General features: G+C 41.2%; 2 protein-coding genes across 6 annotated transcripts in view; both read right to left on the minus strand.

Annotated features, from left to right (window-relative positions):
- Nucleotides 1-15896, minus strand: part of LOC110561735 (vomeronasal type-2 receptor 116-like) — a 799658-nt gene that overhangs the window by 291741 nt on the left and 492021 nt on the right.
- Nucleotides 1-15896, minus strand: part of LOC110541660 (zinc finger protein 431-like) — a 52857-nt gene that overhangs the window by 7779 nt on the left and 29182 nt on the right. Inside the window, exon 4 of one of the 5 annotated variants that reach the window (XM_060376161.1) lies at nucleotides 665-760. The exons of the other annotated variants lie outside the window; for them this stretch is intronic. The gene's annotated coding sequence lies outside the window, so the exon portion shown is untranslated. The remainder of the gene's footprint in view (nucleotides 1-664; nucleotides 761-15896) is intronic. 5 annotated transcript variants of the gene reach the window in all.

Below are 15896 nucleotides of genomic sequence, written 5' to 3' on the forward strand. Positions count from 1 at the left end.
TAAGCTACCTTGCTAAGTTTGGATAGACCCTGACATTCTTGGACCACAGCTGCAGCACATTTCTGATGAAGTTCCTTCCTGAGAACGTTCTAAGGCTTGAATCCAAAGCAAGGGCCTTTCTTTAATGGGGATAAACTCCTTGAAAATACCTGCCTCTGTTTTAGCACATGACTGCCATCTGAAACTACACGGTTCTATTTTAATCTACAACCCAGAATTTACATTTATTTCTGACCAATTGTTGTTCTAGTTTACAACTATAATCTTTAATGTAATCTTCACTAGTAATATCCATCTAAGTGATTCCATATTTCATCTAAGAAATCAGCGCCCAATTTTCTAATTCTATCTTACTTAATTTCTTTCTTATCATGAACAAGATAAGAAAGATTTGGGAACACATTACCAAACAAATGACCTCTAGCTTAATTTCTCATGGAGTGTATTTTCCACTGAATCCTATGAACTCAACTTCCTCTAGGCACTACTCTCAACAGCAAATTCTCCATCAAATTCACACAGGAATAACAAGTGAAGGCAAAATGTGGCTATGAATTTGAAAGTAAGTAATAGTAAATGGGAGGTGAATAAAAAATAAAGGAACGTGATTACTCCTAAGTATGATGCAGTAATAATATTATTATATATAAAACAGAGAGCATACCCACAGTCTGGTACATCAGAGTGAGTTGAGAGTGAACATGACTCTGAGCCTTCTTAGAAGACAGAAGAGGGAAGAGGAGGAAGCCAGATCAAGAGTCTAGGGTGGTAAATGATAAATTAAAAAAAAAAGTTAAGCAAAATGTTTGAATTACATAAAGAAGAGCAAATGTAAGAAGGGCTACACAAATCTTGGGCTAGAGGACAGGGCATGCCAACCATTACCTTTGTAGGGAATAAGGTATGCTGGAACAACATGGTTGGCATAGCTGCTTTGATATTTTAAATAGTCACATCAGCCTTTTTTTCCCTAGGGACTGAGACTAAACAGTAGGAATGAGAATATTGAAATGATTGAACAATATTCTCAAAATTATTTTTAAATGCTGAGAAAGGATGTACGGTCCAGTTTTCTCCAGACTCTAGCTACACATGTATTAAGAGTACAGCATGCCTGACTCGTACCTTTTCTCTCAGACTGTGCATTTTCAGACAGGAAAATAACATTCCTGCTAGACACAGCCACAATACTTTGTCAAGATCGTCTGTGTTGGTTGAATGAGTCTAACTACAACAACTTCATTTATAGAGATAAGTTCAGGTCCATATACAGATTCTTGATTTGCCTGGCCAGGTTCAACTTCAGTGATTGTCCTCTATTGATTTTCTGATTACTCATTGCTAATGCCAACTGCCTTCAAAACAGGAAAGCTGTCACCTTCTTCCTCCACATCCTGTCATGGCCCAGCCTGGATGGCGCTGCAAGATAGTCTTCCAGGCACTGGGCAGCAGAGGCATGATTAAGAGTTCAAAACAATTCTCAATAAAAAATAGCATGAGGCAAAACTGAACTACAGAATATATTGCTATACACTGGAAAAAAAATAATCAACACATTATGTGTCATGTTAGCTACTGAGGTCTGTAATATGATCCACTCAGCCATAGCCAATGCTCTGTGTCTTATATTCTTTATGTGACTGAATCGTGTCAATAAGGATTGGTCATGTCTGCAGTGCATTAAAGAATAATCCCTCAGTTGGAGATTCAGTATGCTTTGGTTCAACCTAACTTCCCTAAATTGTCCCTAATCTTGTCTGTTTTCATTTTGAGGCTTGAGTGAATACATGGTAGGCAATCACAAAATCTCTCATCCCACCTTAGTCAGGTTTCATGTCACAATGGTGACACCAGTCACTGAATCCCTTACACTTTAGTCTGTGATCTATCTACTGTCTATCATGTTTCATTCTATAGGATACACAGTCATTTTTTCCCCTCCTTTTCTGGTCTGAAGGACAAATACATGCTCCACATGCAAATCTTTCTCATGTTACTACAATGGAAACCTCACTAAATGACTTAAATGAGTAATTTAAAAACTCTTTTGTGGTCCAGCATTTAACTGAAGAATTTAAAAATTTTAATCAAGGTTATTTTTCTGGGGAGCAAAACACTGGAATCCATGTGACCTAAGGCAACAAAGGTTTTCTCAGATTTTTTTTTTCAAAATGCAAAATGTGCGGCAGTTCCGAATGTAATATGCCTTACCAGGGAATACCCACTCCACATACATGTAAAATATTAAGTAAGAAAATTCTCTTTAACTGTAGCATGTATCCAGCTCTAGTTCATACTAAAATAGAAGACAGCTTTTAGGATTTTGGAACTAAACCTGTTCCTGGGTGGTCCAGCAACTTATGATGTCATCATATTGCCTGCCAGGTGGCCACACATGGAAGACATGGTTCCCTTGCTTCTTAAAGGGAACAACCCGACCCATACATAGTCCCTCTCTTGATCTCTCTTGCTTCTCTTGTCCCCTCTTACTCTCCCCTTTGTCCTTCGAGGCACCCCCCTCTCTCTTTCTACCCATCATGTCCTGCTCTCCCTTCTCTCTCTCTTCATCTCCATCTAATAAACCTCTTTCATATAAAATCTGTTTGCAATTGCCATTATTTAAGTCATCCCCATCATTGCTGCTGAAACCGGGGGGGGGGGGGAGGGGGGAGAAAGGGGTCGGGGAGGTGGGGTCCGGGGGAGTGGGATCCCCTGGCTTTGCCAGAACCCTTTTGTACTCCTCTGGGACAAAAATGGATGGCTACAACAAATTCCTTTCTGCTCTATGTAAGCCTAAAAAGATTTGTTTTTCCTCAACTGTCTTACTGTGCACCACACATCCACCTGTGGCAGCCACAGCAACCCATGACCAGCGGCAGTGTCCCCACTCTGGCTACCCACTGCCCGGACTTGTCCTAATGCTCTGAACTCCAGGAATTCAAGCCACGCCAAAATCAACCTGGAAAAGTCGCTGGTGTGCCCTCACCTACACCTGAAGCTCTTTACTTCCTCTCACTGCCTTTATTTGCAACTGCTCAGGACTGCTCCCCCCTGCAGTTGCTCAGGTCCCCCGAGCCCCTGGGACACAGCGGGATGAAAATCGCCTTGGGCAATCACTGGAGTGATGCTTCAGACAAACCAGCTTTAGGGAAGACATCGCTGGGGACCCTGTACACAGATTTGCAAGGCTGCCTGAGCTCCCATGAGTGAGATCTTGAATCTCCTGCAGGATGCTATCCGCCATGTTGGTTTGGGGAGGAAGCGGGCGGAGCCACGGCTTCACTATCGCCTCCATTTGGCTTCACGGCCATTTTGACTTAGAGCAACCTCTACAGGATCTCTGTCTTGCCATGTGCTCGACACTCTCCCATTCCTGCAAAAATCTTTTCTTCCTGATTTCTATACACTCTACTCTTAAATATATATTTAAAGCAATATATGTATAATAAATATATATCATATAAATATATATTTATATAATTATATATTTATGTTTATATATTTATATTTTATATAAAAGATAAATATTATATATATATAATGCTTTATATCTATATCCAATGATTTATATAATTTTCCCATTGGGTTTACATTTACATTACATTTCCTTAATCATAACTAACTTTATTTTCTCTTCTTTTAGACTAGGACAACAACGAGCCTCATTTTACATTGGTGTGAATTTTTACAAACATTCCAAGTTACGTTCTACTATCTATAATTCAACCCTGCTTCAAAATAAATTTATCTAATGCTAAAATTTCAAAATTATAACTATCTATTCAAATGAAGTTGGTTTGAAATGTCTGTCTAAGTGCCTATGTCTTTTTCAGTTGCTAAATTAAGAAATGCTGTTGCTGTTTCTCCTGTCGTGTGCTGCCTATGATCGGGATTCACCACTAGGCTTTCTGGCTAATGGGTTTGCTTTAATAAATTCAAATGTAATTTTAAAATTGCTTTATACTGTTCTACTAAAGTGTTGATTTTAAATCTTATAACTCGAGTTTGTTACTGTATACAGGTCTTTACCAATATTCTAAATTAAGATCTATTAATTTTAGAGGATTTATTTATGTTAAAACTTGGTATCTCTGATACCAAAAGGTTAAAATGTTTGGTCTTATCTTCTAAAAATGGAATTGTTATCAAGCTATAGGATAGCCTTAAACTTTTATAATCCATAAACTTTTAATATACTAAATCACACAGAAAACTGTTATGCTTTCACTTTAATGGTCTATATGACTTTTAAGGCTCCAACTTACCAGGGACAAAACCTAAAGTCCTAATAGTTAATGGTTAACGGATATAAGTTAATAGTCATCTCATAGATGACAAAATATATATTTATAGTCCTACAGATGCAAACATGGGCTCACTACCATCTTAATAAACAGCTGAGGATGGTCATTGAGTCACCACCATACAGGAGTTAGTAAAAATAATAAGAGAGGAGTCTTACCGACCAGCTCATCCACAGCAAACCTGGCAATCTCCCACAAAACCAAGAAGTCTGCAGTGCCCCATCCCACTGAGGTAGAGCCAAAAGTCAGTTCTACCAGGTGACTGTTTCAAATGCAGCCAAAGGAGACACTGGTCCCACTGCTGCCTCAACAAGCCATGGCTGCCTGCTGGCAGACTGGCCTCTGGAAGTCAAAATGCTCCCATGCAGGTTTGTCCTCTGTGCCCAGCCATGGAGGCTCAACCAGTCCAAGAGCGACAGACATTTCCAGCCTTCCAACTCCTTGGCCCAGTGGAGGATAAATAGCTCCTTTACTCAGTGACCTCCACCACTCTCACCCAGCCCAGGGTAACATTGCAAGTCTGTTTTGGCCTCACAATAGGGTCCCATGGCCATACTGCCAACTTCTGTCTTGGGAGACTTCAGATGCCTTCTTATTTCTCTTCATAGGCAGGAGACTGGGCCTTAAGCCTAAGTCCTAGAGTTGCTATTGTCAGGCCAAGATACAATATGCCTTGTTGCCAGACTCAAAAAACAAAACAAAACAAACAAAAAAAAAACAAAAAAAGGCCTAACTCTAACCTTTTACCATCCCTTTATTTAGCTATAGGACAATCAATGTTCATAGCAATCTCACCCATGTCTCATAGTAAATGACTAGATACAAAGGCCCCCCTCAAAAATATTATTTGAGGATCTAAAAAAATGCCTTAAGATTGGTAAATATTCATTATACATGTTTGAGAGTCTAAGAAAACATCTTAAGGTCGATAAATGGAAGTTATAAATGTTTAAATGTCTAAAAAAAATTTTAAGGTTGGTAAATTCAAAGTATAAAGGTTGCAAGGTCTAAGGGGATTTACAGTATCCAAAAATAGGTAAAAAAAAAGGCTTAATATTTCTTAATATAGGTAGCTATATTTCCTGCTACCCGATTGCTATCTGCCGCCTGCAACACCGTCTGGATTGGTGAGTTCTCCTCCTTGGCCAGCCACTAGATTGGTGACTTCATCTCATTGATCAGCATAAAACACCTCCCTGGGTAGGGGAAGCTTAACTGTTCGGAGTCCAGCAACTTCCTACGGTCTTTTGAGACACAGGGAGCGTCCCATCCATAGCATTCACTGGCTATGGCTGATCTTCTCTACTGATCTACATTTAGGACTTTCTCTTTCCCCAGAGAGATCTCATCCCCACATGTACAGTGTCTTTTCCTCACGCTAGCACAAAAACCCTAGGACTAGGTAGACTGTGCATTCTTGGGCAACTCTGCCCCTGATCTCTGGCCGAAAGCTGAGGAACTACTGAATCAGGTAGGACCATCTCTACTAGGTCAAACCTTGCTCTTGGGATGCCTTGACAGGTCACTGATGCCTACCCTCCCAACAAGTATAGTCCATTCATCCATTTCTCCAGATTATCCTCTGCAATGTCTTCTGGAGCATTTCAAGTTTCTACACCTAGTACCCACTTGAAGGGACTCTAAGTTTACACACTTCTGTAACCAAACCTCGCCTCAATTACAGATCCAGAGCAAAGCCTTTTAATTACTGCCAGTGATTGGGTAAAGGTAGGTTCCCTCAGGTAAATGGAGGTTCCCATGTTCAAGTCTCTTCGATCCAAACCTTCCACCTCTGCTAGCTCTTCCAAAAAGTTTTAAATGGACACCTAAAGAATTTTCTCCATAACCTATTTAATGTGATCTTCTGCACTAAACACACGAATACACACACACACATATATATGTTTCCATAGCCTGCCAAACACAGATGCTTCCTATATCCACAACAGGACCAAAGCAGCTACCACAAGTGTTCCACTGTGACCTTGAAGACTTCCAGCAAGCTGGACCTGCACTTTCCCTCCCAGCCATAGATGTTCTTGCAAACCCTGGAGAGCATAAAAGCAGCTTGTTCTTCCTGGAATCGACCAGCATTTCAGCCTTTTGACTTCCCTACAGCAACCCAGTGTCAGCAGGACGTGGCCAGAAAAAAACCCACGCCCATTATTCACTTATTATTAACAAAAGGCTAGCAAGGTGTGCTTCAGGACCAGGACAAACAGCTCCAGGTTCTCCCAGCATTCCTCAGTCCCTATGTGCTGCCTTGCATGGCCAGCAACTCCCTATTGACAACCCTCTACCCTAAATCTTCCAAGGCAGAGGCTTCTCCTCCACATGACTATGTAATCTGGCCATTTTTGTTGCTATTATCTCTTCTCTCTCTCTCTCTCTTAACCCTTTTCACGACAATTAAGAGCTGCTTCCAATGAGCCTAAATTTATATACTCTAACTTACCTTACATGAGAAGCAGTTCAAGTTCCTCATTTTTTTATTTATAGAAGAAGGGAGGAATGTTAAGATTTTGGAACTAAACCTGTTCCTGGGTTGCCCAGCAACTTATGATGTCATCATGTCACCTGCCAGTTGGCCACACCTGCAAGGCCTGGTTACCTTGCATCTTAAAGGGAATAACCCGACACATACATGGTCCCTCTCTTGCTTCTCTCACCCCTCCTTACTCTCCCTTTTGTCCTTCGGGGTACCCCTCTTTCCACCCATCATGTCCTGCTCTCCCTTCTCTCTTTCTCTCTAATAAGCCTCTTTCATATAAAATCTGTTGTAATCACCATTATTTAAATCATCCCCATCACAGCTTAGAACAGATTTTGAATTCCATATATGCAATCATCCTTAAGTTTTAGGTTCAGGCCAAGGGTTATGGATTAAACCATTTCAATATGGACTAATCATTCCAATACTGGCCAATGAGGCAGATGGGAGATTTGAACAGCAAAGATATTCCAAGAATCACTTAAATACTGCGCTCCCCTAATAGAGCAGGTCATTCTTCAGGGCCAGGGTCATCAGTGGACGGTCTCAGTGGTTTTGAATGAAAGAAAAAGTAGAAGGTAGAAAATACAGTATCCCCGGTGGGAAGGTCTTGCACCAGATATGTCTCATAACTAAGCTTCTTTAGAAGACTAGCATCTTGTATAGTACTTCCAGGGGAGAAAGGGAAGGAAACAGGAGACATCTATGAATCAATCAGAAACTCCCACACAATGAGATCAAACATAAGGTGTCTAAGAAAAACATTGCTGTACGAGAGGAACATGCACTCCAAGTGCATCTTACATCTACATGTCAAATGCCAAGGGCAGAACTTTTAGAAGCTCTTAAAGAAACAAGGCCTCTCAGAGTTCATATCCTGCCAAGAACATTCCTATGTTCAAGCCCCTACTGCAAATGCTTTGTGAACATGCAGCCCCATACTGTGTAAGGAGGTGGCCTCCAGAGCTCAGCCTTCTCCAAGCACCTCTTCCATTTGGCTCCTCAATTTTGCCACCAAGGTTAAAACAACTTCACATGCCCAAGTTTGAAGAGCAGCCTCCCACTTGGCCCTTTGAATCATTTTCCTAAATATCTGTTGTGCCTAAATTGTAAAAAGATGTCACCCACAAAGCTGTCACTACAGAAAGAAGACCTATTTTTTTGCTGCCTTATCACCTTGCTCTGGACCAAATGTCTAGGGAGACAAATTAAGGACCTTGGATTCAAGACCTAATGTTTTGGAAAAAACATTAAAGGCCTTGAGCCCAGGTATCCTGGATCAGCACAGCCTCCAACAGAAACTCCCTTGCTTAACCCACAATTTTAAAATTTGATTGGATGACCCTGACAATCACCAAGGGCTGCTCACTTTGTGGATTTTAATGCTTTAAAAATACAACAAAGCTTAGGCCCTCATGGACCTTTCAGATACAGAACTAGCCTCCTCCCTGAGATCAGTAAATAAAGCTTTCATTTGAACCTTTTGTTCCTGAAGTGAATCTTCTAGGCTTCCACCCGAACCCATTATAGTGAAGATATTCAGATTCCTCCAATGAGTTCACAGCTAGGACAAGGGATCTCTCCCTTGGCTGTTTCTGGCTGCAGGTTCCCACCCTGCCCAGGAGGGACCCTACATGCAGCTCCTGCTGTTTAGCCACTGGCTCCACCAGGTTGGAGGCAGTGGCCACACTCACCATGTTGTGACTTCCAAACTCTCCTGAAATCCCCTCACAGTGAAAGGTTAAAATACTTAAGAGTTAATTTTTGGGGCAGAATCACCAGACCACATTCCTTTCAGAGCAGAGGGCCAACAGCAGTCGACCATCCAGATAAACCCTCAGGGTGTGACTGGAGTCACATAGCCCCTAAGAAAACCTGCACATAACAGGGCAGTACTAGAGGTCAGATGTTCCCCAGGTAGCCAGGCCTGACCATTTGCAGTCTTGGCACCTAAAAACAGACCAATCATTTTAAAGGCCAGCTTCCCTAGAGACTACCCCACTTGCATTTTTGTTCTTCTTACCCAATCCTGTAACAACAAAGCTTGTACTACACTGCTTGCATTTTTGTTCCTTTAAAAACCTTATTCTCCCGGAGCCGGAGGGAGTGTCACTTGTCCCTATGTCTTTCTAAAGAGCAGCCACCCGGCTTGAGGTTGTAATAAGAAGACCCTCCTGTGTTTTGCAATGGAGTCAATACCAGCAGGTCTATTGGGGGTTTGTAAACTGGGTATAACAGCACACAACACACACAGCAGCTGTGCTCAGACCATAGCACACCAACTATTCAAGACTGCCCAGCTACAGAGCCAAACAGGCAGCAAAGCACCAGGAGAACTCACCTCTTCTTCTGACTGGAGAAAGGCCTCAGCCTTTCTCACCAGTGAGTCTTGAGTGACATCTCCCTTGAGTGAGCATCTACTGAAAGGATTAGACTACCTTTGTAACCTGTATGTCTTCTAAAGCCTATAGTTTTGAGTTTTAGGTTCAGGTTAAGCTAAAGCCTCTTAGTACCTTTCCAGAGAATGAAGAAATGTGACCCTATCTGTGAGGACAGATAGAAAAAAAAGCAAGCAAGCAATGACCTTCACTCAGCAAAAAGAACAACCAGACCTTGTCTTCAAGATAGTGTTTCTTAGCAATGAACCCAGACTTCTTCTGAGTAGCTTTTGACCTCCAGCCAAAAGTCCGAAGCCCCTAATCTTCAAGGATAAGCTAACCACCCCCACCTTAAATTGCAGCTGCATCCACACTTGGCAGGACTAGCCAAGCTTGAACACCTAAGACTAACCGATTATCTTACTTTATAGCTTCCTCATCCAATCCTAAATTGCCAAAACTGCAACGTCAAATTTTCTGCAATTTTTCCTTTAAAAAGCTAAAGGCCTTTGTCTCCCAGTGCCACTCTTTGCTGACCAGCAGGGGTGACCCCATTGCACAATGGTTAATAAACCTCTTGCTTTTGCAACGAGTTGTGGTCTGGAGGAGTTTCTGGGAAGGGCGCGATCTTGAACTCCTGAGCTGTGAGACCCCAGGTCTTACACTACCTTAGGGTTAGATTGTACTAAAGGGACCAGGCTTGGTGATTCCTGGCCCAGGCTTCCATTTCAGGGCCCTATCTTTTCTAGATAGGCAGAGATTTCTATTTCAGAATCATTTGTGCCTGTCCTCCATAGCCTACATTCTGTCTTCCAGCACTCAGTAGGCACTTTCCCTGTTTCTCCTGGGATCAAGGTGCATATATTACACAGCTTATTATTCTACCTGCATATAGGCAAAATACTCTTTTTCATTCATTCAAAAATTTCAAAACAGAGTTTGGAAGAATGTCATGTACCTAGAATCAAATGTCTCTGCATGGGTAGTATTAATGTGGTAAACATATGGAGTCCTGAGAAATACTTGGCATTTTTAAAAATTCAGTTATGGCTGTGGATAAAGATCAGAACAACAGTATATGTTTGACATGTACAAAAACCTACATCCCAGCACCATCCGCCAATAATGTTGAAAGAGTCAGACAAATATCATAAACTCCATTTTGAATTTTAGGCCCCATGTCCAAGTTAGTTCTCTCAGTACTTTTCCAGAAAGCAGAAGGACACAGGCAGAGATGAAGGTCAAGTGGAGACAGACCTCCAGACCCGCCCTGCCCTGTTATAAAAGAGGAACCAGGCCTGCACTTGGGAGGTACCCTTACCTAGCAACCAACCCAGATATCCCCAGTTTCCCTTCCTGAAAGTCCCTAGCCTGTGACCACAGTCATGTAGAAACCACAAGATGTGCTAATCGCTCCCCCCACCCTTAGCAACATCCAAATCAGCATGTAACAGGCCATTCCAGGGGTTGCTCATGATCAAATGTCCTCCAGATGGCCAGGCCAGGACCGACTGGACTTGGTGCCTAAAACAGACCAAGCATTTTAAAAGTCAACTTCCCTATAGACCCTTTCACCCAATCCTGTAACGCCAAGGCATGTAACTCCCTGCTTGAGGTTTCTCCCTACAAAAACCCAAAGCTTTTGTTCCTCAGGGTTGTCTCGAGCTTGGATGCAGACAGCCCCATCAGGCATGTCTTGAATAAATCTCTTGCAGTTTGCATTGATCCGGCCTCGAGTCTCCTTCCCAGTAGTTGAGTCCCGAGTTCAGTCCAACAATGTTAAAACAACAACAAAAAATACATTTATATTGGGACACATTTAATCACTGCCATCCGGAGCCAGAATCTGGGAAAGCTTGAATTCCAAGGCCGGTCTGGTCTACTTATCAACAATTAGGATTTACACATAGAAACTTTTGTCTTCACAAACAAAAGCAAAAACAACAAAACTAAACATATAAAAACATCAGGGTAGAAAAATAGCTTAGCAGCGAATAACAATTGCTTCTACTGTATCTTACGTGATTTAGTGCTAAGAGACTAAAAGGCAAACCCAGTCTCACTTTTGCCCTTAAACAACAACAACAACAAAAATGAAATAGTAATTGAATGTGCATTTCCTGCCACACTGATTGCAGCCCAAGCTGTGAAATCTGCCCTATCAAACTGCATAACACCATGCACACTTGAGACATCTCTGCTCAGATACTCCTTTTATACCCTGGAATTGAGTTCCTTAAGCCATAGTATTGTGGCTGCTATTACCAGAAAGGGTAAAGGATGCAAATCAACTATGGATAAAGTTTGATCCACATTTCTTCCTTGACAACAGTTTCTAAAATAGTTGTAAAATATGTGAGAAAAAAATAATTGAATTTAGAAAGCGATGTTGAAAACGTTGACCTTCATTTTTCAAGCCTGTCTTAAAAAATAGAGAGCTCATTACATGATTCAAATGAGTAATTATTAAAATTCTGCTGTAGTACAACCTTTAACTTAAGAATTTAGGAATCTGAACAAGGAGAAAAGCTATGTCATTGCTCTGTGCATCAATAGACTGGGATCAATGTGACCTGAGCCAACATAGCTTGCCTCAAAAATATTTTTCAAAAGGCTAAAGATGTGCTCTTGTAGGATTTAGGATCATTTGTGCCTGTCTTCTATATGCATCCCCATAGAGAAAGTACTCCAAACACAATTAAATGGTTAAGTTAAAAAAAAAAACAACTCTTTAATAGTAGCATGTATTCCGCTCTAGTTCATGCTAAAAGACAAGACAGCTTAAAACATATTTTGATTTCCCTATATGAAGAGGAGGGTCATCAGAAGAAGGAAAAAACAGGAAACAGGACAAGAGCCTGCCACAGATGGCCTCTGAAAGGCTCTACCCTGCACACTATCAAAGCAGATGCTGAGATTATGGCCAACGTTAGGGCAGAGTACATGGCATCTTATGAAAGAAGTGGGAAATATTAAGTCCTAGATAGGAAAGGAGCTCCACAAGGAGAGCAACAGCATCAAAAAATCTGGGCCCAGGACTCTTTCCTGAGACTGATACACTAACCAAGGAGCATTGATGGAGATAAACTAGAACCCTTGCACAGACGTAGACCATGACAGTTCAGTGTCCAAGTGGGTTCCATAGTAATGGGAACAGGGATTGTCTCTGACGTGAACTGACTGGCCTGCTCTTTGATCATCTCTCCCTGAGGGGGGAGCAGCCTTACCAGGCCACACTGGAAGACAATGCAGCCACTCCTGATGAGACCTGATAGACTAGGATCAGAAGGAAAGACCTCCCCATCAATGGACTTGGGGAGGGGCATGCGTGGAGAAGGAGGAGGGGGACTGAGAGGGGGAGGGGAGTTTACGGGGGGATAAAAAGTGAATAAAATGTAATTAATAAAAATTAAAAAAAATGTTTAAAAATAAAAAATTAAACAAAAATGAGAGGGCTAAAGGAATGGCTCAGTGGATAAGAACACTTCCTGATATTCTAAAAATAAATCTAACTTTGATTCATAGTATTCACTTAAGGTGGCTCACAGAAGCTGGTCCACCTCCTCAAGATCCCGTGACTTCCTCTGCCTCCTCAGATGACAAACACATGTAGGGAACTAAAACAAACAAACTAACTAACTAATAATTAAAGTCTGTAATCCCAGGACTTTGGAGGCAGAGCAAGACAAATAGCTGTGAGTTCAAGTCCAGCCTCATCTACAGAGGAATTCCAGGACAGCCAGGGCTACATAGGGAGACCTTGTCAGGAATAACCAAAAGTACATAAATAAATATGAGAATTTATATTTAAATATTAAATTTTAAATAATTTCGCTGCATTAACAGGCCAAAAGAGGCATCGGATACCCTAACCCTGTAGTTACAGGTCCATGAGCTGGATGCTAGAAAGTGAACTCGGGTCCTCTGCAAGAGCAGCTATCAATATCTTCCTCATGACTCCCCAAACAGGATCAGGATCCCTGTACAACTTTTCTAGGACCCCTCTCTCAGAACCAATACAGAGCTTCCCATTGACCAATCCTTAGACCTGCCCTCCAATCCACCATCAGGGTCCCAGAAACCTTCCCATTTGCCTTGCCTTTATGTGCTCCTAAACTCCTCGTGTAGGTTCTTCTTCTGTATTTGCCCTGCACCCTGCTATCTTTCATTCTGACTCTCCAAAATCCCATGCCTCACTTCTTAAATAAATGAGAAGATTCCCAAAGGAATCTACAGACATCAGCCCAGCCTGCACATTTTACTTTCCTCCTGATCAAGGACACCTTTATAAAAATAATTTCTTGTTTTCTGAAAAGACTATACACTGTTGCTGATCTTGACCCATCTACCCAGACTTCCCAAGTTAATGCTGAATCCGATCCCCCATAGACACACCCTGTTCTGGTGGCCTGAGAAGTGTTGATCATCATAAAATTGGTTACCTCAATCCACATTGCTAACGTCAACTCCTGTCAAAGCAAGAAAGCTTCCCCCCTCCTTCTCTTCCATCATTTTCTATGTTGTGACTAGATCAGTTTCAAATCTGGTCATAAATTTCCATGTGATGTGCACAATAAGCAAGTACAACTGTTTTGGTCTGAAGTCAAAAGCCACGCTCCACGAGCATATTTTTTCCTGCAACCATGGCTGACCCTATGCCTCCAGTGAGTAATTTTGAAACTCAGTAGTGGTATTGCCCTTTAAATGAAATTTTTATTTATTTTAATCAAGATGCCTTTACTTTAGAGTGGGATCAAAGTCACCTGAGTCAACATAAAAGAGCTTGACTCAGAAACATTTTTCCAGAAGACTTGAGCTGCAGCTGTTCTAGAATTAATATCCTTCCCAGGGAGAAATCACTCCATATATCTAAGAGTTTAATAAAGAAAATCCTCTTCAAATAGAAAATGCATTAAATTCTGTATACTGCTCAAAGAGTAACTGACTGCATCAGATTTTGCATTCCACAAATACTGTCACCCTGAAGTCTCTTTTAGGTTCAGGTTCCAGATTATGCTTTGAGTAATTCCTATTGGGACAGAAAACTTAAAGTCTAGCCCTGAAAGGACATGGAATTTTACAGAGCAAATCTGTCTTCTAGACCATAATGAATAATCTAGAAGACATATGACTGTCAAAATCCTCACACATACAAAGGAGAGGAAACATTAATGCAGAAAACAACATGGAAAAGTTAACTATGAATACTGTGCTTGCAGTTCTTAGACAAAAGTTATACAGAGCTATTCTTACTTCAGAATACAGTGGCTTTTTCCTCACAATGCCACAACTGCTTATATGCAGACCAAAGGGAGTTCATTTCAACCAACACTAGCTACCAGTCTCGTTCAGGGCTGTGACCCCACTGCAGCAAATTCCATTATATGAAGCTTTATATTTACTTTACGGATGTTTGCATGGTACATATAGAAACCAGAAGGGGCCATCAGATCCCCTGGACATGAAGTTACAGATGGTCAGCTGGTTTCTGAAATGGAACCCATGTCCACTGTAACAACAATCAGTGCTCTTAACTGTTAGGCCAGCATTCTAGCTGCTTTTTCTTTGAACTTTCTCTTTTTAAATGTTAATTAAAATATATTACCTCAATTTCCCCTTTCCATGTAATTTCTTCATCCTTTCCCAAATTCTTCCATTCCAATTTTTTCTTTGAAGTATGTGAGCAAGTATGTGAAATCATATGAATTAGACCTGCTGAATCCATTTCTGTTGGTTCTGTGTATACAGTTTCAGAGCTGAAGACATTCCATTGGATAAGTAATGAGGGAGCTCATCCCTGCCTGAGGCTAATTTCCCCACTTGAGGCAGAGTTGCATTCATTAATGACTAACAGGAGACTGACCCTGAAGTGACCTAAGCTGCCTTGGACAAGAAACATTAGAAAACACAGGTGGTAAATACCTCAGCAAACAATTGCTGGTGCCATGGCTCTGAGTTTCTGGAGCTGCAGGGAAGACTAAGGATATTGGCCTGGGCAAATTACCACCTCTCTTTGTTCTGAGGGCCTCCCACCATACCACTGACCATTTTCTCCTTTGGTGAATTTGAAACCTTGAAATTACTGCTTTCTCTTTGTAAGCACCAAGATTATAGGACTGTACTGAGGTCTTCATTTAATGATGTAATAAAATGATGGTATGAGTAAGATGAACAGTTACACTTATCTATATTACAAAACCACTTAACTCTGTGAGCCTGGGTTTCTCTCTGTATAGAATAAGGATATAACTCTGCCCTATACTTTAGATGAGTTATAACAAACTCAGGGATAAAGGAAAACAATAGTGCTCATATATGGAAGACAGTGGACTTTGACCAGGAGGGCTGCACTTGATGGGAGCCTTATTCTGTTACTGGAATAAGAACCAGAGCCCATGACCTGGCTACCCTAAAAAGCCAGGCTCAGCCATTCTGCATCATAAGACAATTAAAAGAACTGAATTATGAAGCTGTGACGTCTATTTATAATGCTGCACTCTGGAAGCAAGGTGGGTAGTTCTAGGATATATACTGAGTTCCAGGAACACCAGAGATACATACTGGGACATCCTAATAGGGGGGCTATTCTTTAAAATAAAAAAAAAAAGACAAAAACAATGACAAAAAGCAAATTATTGATGAAAACTGGAAACATATTAACATATTTACTCAGTAATTTTGACCACTGATGAAGTTATAAAGTAACTAATTCATCCTTGAGGC

Source organism: Meriones unguiculatus (assembly GCF_030254825.1).
Source record: "Meriones unguiculatus strain TT.TT164.6M chromosome 13 unlocalized genomic scaffold, Bangor_MerUng_6.1 Chr13_unordered_Scaffold_34, whole genome shotgun sequence".
NCBI lineage: Eukaryota > Metazoa > Chordata > Mammalia > Rodentia > Muridae > Meriones > Meriones unguiculatus.